The sequence below is a fragment of the Suricata suricatta genome, chromosome 1, assembly GCF_006229205.1.
Source record: "Suricata suricatta isolate VVHF042 chromosome 1, meerkat_22Aug2017_6uvM2_HiC, whole genome shotgun sequence".
Classification (NCBI taxonomy): Eukaryota; Metazoa; Chordata; class Mammalia; order Carnivora; family Herpestidae; genus Suricata; species Suricata suricatta.
The window spans coordinates 1,175,268-1,177,587 of record NC_043700.1 but is presented as its reverse complement, the minus strand read 5'-3'; the positions used below and the strand labels follow the sequence as shown (position 1 = coordinate 1,177,587).

The window sequence follows — 2,320 nt, the reverse complement described above, 5'->3', positions numbered from 1 at the left end:
CCCGTGTACCTCTTCTGACTGTTCATCCTGAAAATAAACCAGTAAAACCAAGGAAAGTGTTTTCCTAAATTCTAGGAGTCATTCTAGAAAATTACCAAACCTAATTTGAGGGGATTAGGGAACCCTAAACTCTGCAGTGCTCCTGGCAGAAATGTGGGGAGCCTGGGCCCTCCATTTGTGGCTGGCATCTGAGTAGAGGAAGTTTTATGAGGCTAAGACTTTGATCTTGTGTGGTCTGATGCTAAGTCTGGGAAGATGGTGTCAGAATTGAACTGAGTCCTTGGTCACCCAGGCAGAGAATTAGTTGATGTGAAGAAAACTACTGAGACAAATTTTTAGATTCTGAGAAGTCTATGACTGTTGTGTGTTATAGGGTGTCGGTCATTTCGAGGGTTAAACAAATGGACGTAACGTAAGGTAAGGCAGAGCTACCAAACTACGTGTAGTTATCTCAGATATGGTTGAGCAGGAGCCATGTAACCAGGCATTGGGGTAGGTCGTACATATGCAGTTGGAATAAAACTGCATTTTTTGGCCTGGATGCAGAAAGGATACCTGGGGATTGAGGTGGGCGGTAAAAGGGATGGAATCGGGCTGATAGACTTCAGGTGCTGTCTGTGGGCGAACTGGAAAGAGAGGCTGTGGTAGCTGGAGGGACTCACAGTCTTCATCTGACAAGGGGCATTCCTGGTAAGACCTGGCGGGCACTGTCCCCTTAAGAGTACCATGTAGAGAAATCTGCATTTGGGACACAGAAGAGAATTGAAATACTAGTTGTGTCATTCTTTAGTCAGGTGATTCTCTCCTATTTATAAAGCTTTCTGAATTTCATTTGTTCATGTCGTTCTGGGCTGCAGTAATAAAATACCACAGACTTGGTAACATCAGCAACCCACATTTGTTTTTCAATTCTGGAACCTGGGAGCTCCCAAGACCAAGGTGTCAGCAGACGCACTCTCATTGAGGGACCAGTTTCTGGCTTGCAGGAGTCTGCCTTCTCAATGTGTCCCATCCTGGTAGAGACAGAGAGAGCAAGCTGTAGTCTGTTCCTCCTAGAATGATTCCAGACCCTTCATGGGGGACCGCCTCTCATGATCTCCTCTAAACCTAATTACCTCCCAAAAGCTCCACTCCAGATACCATCATATTGGGAATCAGGCTTTGACATACGGATTTGGGTAGGGGTGGAGGGGACACGGCATTCAGTCCATAACAGTGACTATACTGAAATCAACAGAGTCTTTGTGAGGATTAATTCAGTAAATGTTTATAAGTTTCCAAGCAGACAGTCCTACTCATTAAACTTCGATTTTGTTGTATTTTCGGGATTCTTGGTGTAACCAGGTGAGTTACATCTACTGTTTTTGGTGATGTAATGTTATTTTCCATGAAATACACTTAAACGCCAACAAAATTTTGGTAACAATTCAAAGCTTACCAATATGTGTTTAAATATAAGATTTTGAAAAGCTGGGGTGTCATCTGTGGTGATGACTAATATAGGACAATAATCCAGTTACAATGTTACTAAAATATCACATTGAACAAATGTATTTCCTTGTAAAACCTCTGCATTGTACATTTCCTAATTCGAGGATTTTTAGGTTGGGGTTCAGGGAGGGAATTCAATATCCCTATGAAAAAGTAGTTAAATGAGAAATAATGATTTTGATTTGCATGTCTGAAAACAGAAAAGAATATTCCTAATTTATTGACTCGAAACAGTAGCCAAAACCTTGTCATGTGTGATCCAAGTGGAAGGGGAGCTCCCCACTTCTCGCAGAGCACATGGCGTGTTCTTGTAGGGGGAGCTCAACAGTTCTGTGAGGCACATCAGGGATTCAGGATCAGGGGCTCTGGGAATTGTGGGTAATACGAGTCTCATGGCTTCTCTCTCCTTGCCCAGCTTTCCCTGCATACGGTTTGCATCTGTGTGAGTGGAAATCCGGGGGAAGAGACGTGGTGGCCGAACCCTTGATGATGCAACTGCAGGTGAGTGGATATGCGATCCTGCTCCTGGATGAAGCCCCTGGTGCCTGTGGCTGGGAAGGCTCCTGGTGGCCCAGGTCCTCTCGGTGCGCCCAGGCAGTAGTCACGGGTCTGGGCTCTACTTCGTTGTTCCCAGGACGCACGGATACTTTTGGTTGTTCAGGGATGGATCGGGGAGTAATCTCCTTTCCAGCATTTACACCAGTGCATCTCATCCTCCGTTAAGGATGGCTTTGCAGAAAAGGAGTGTGCAGAGTTTTCTTCTTTATCCAGTGTAGGGCTTGGTTGGGGAATTATTTACCCATGGGCCTTGGTAGGGGGTGCGGTGGGC

The 2,320-nt window shown here is 45.2% G+C and overlaps 1 protein-coding gene and 1 long non-coding RNA gene across 3 annotated transcripts in view; one reads left to right on the top strand and one right to left on the bottom strand.

Annotated features, from left to right (window-relative positions):
- Positions 1-2,320, top strand: part of LOC115287128 (zinc finger protein 14-like) — a 119,907-nt gene that overhangs the window by 4,876 nt on the left and 112,711 nt on the right. The window lies entirely within an intron of this gene.
- The window catches only part of LOC115287242, a 12,752-nt gene that overhangs the window by 2,303 nt on the left and 8,129 nt on the right, over positions 1-2,320 (bottom strand). The gene's annotated exons all lie outside the window — the stretch shown is intronic.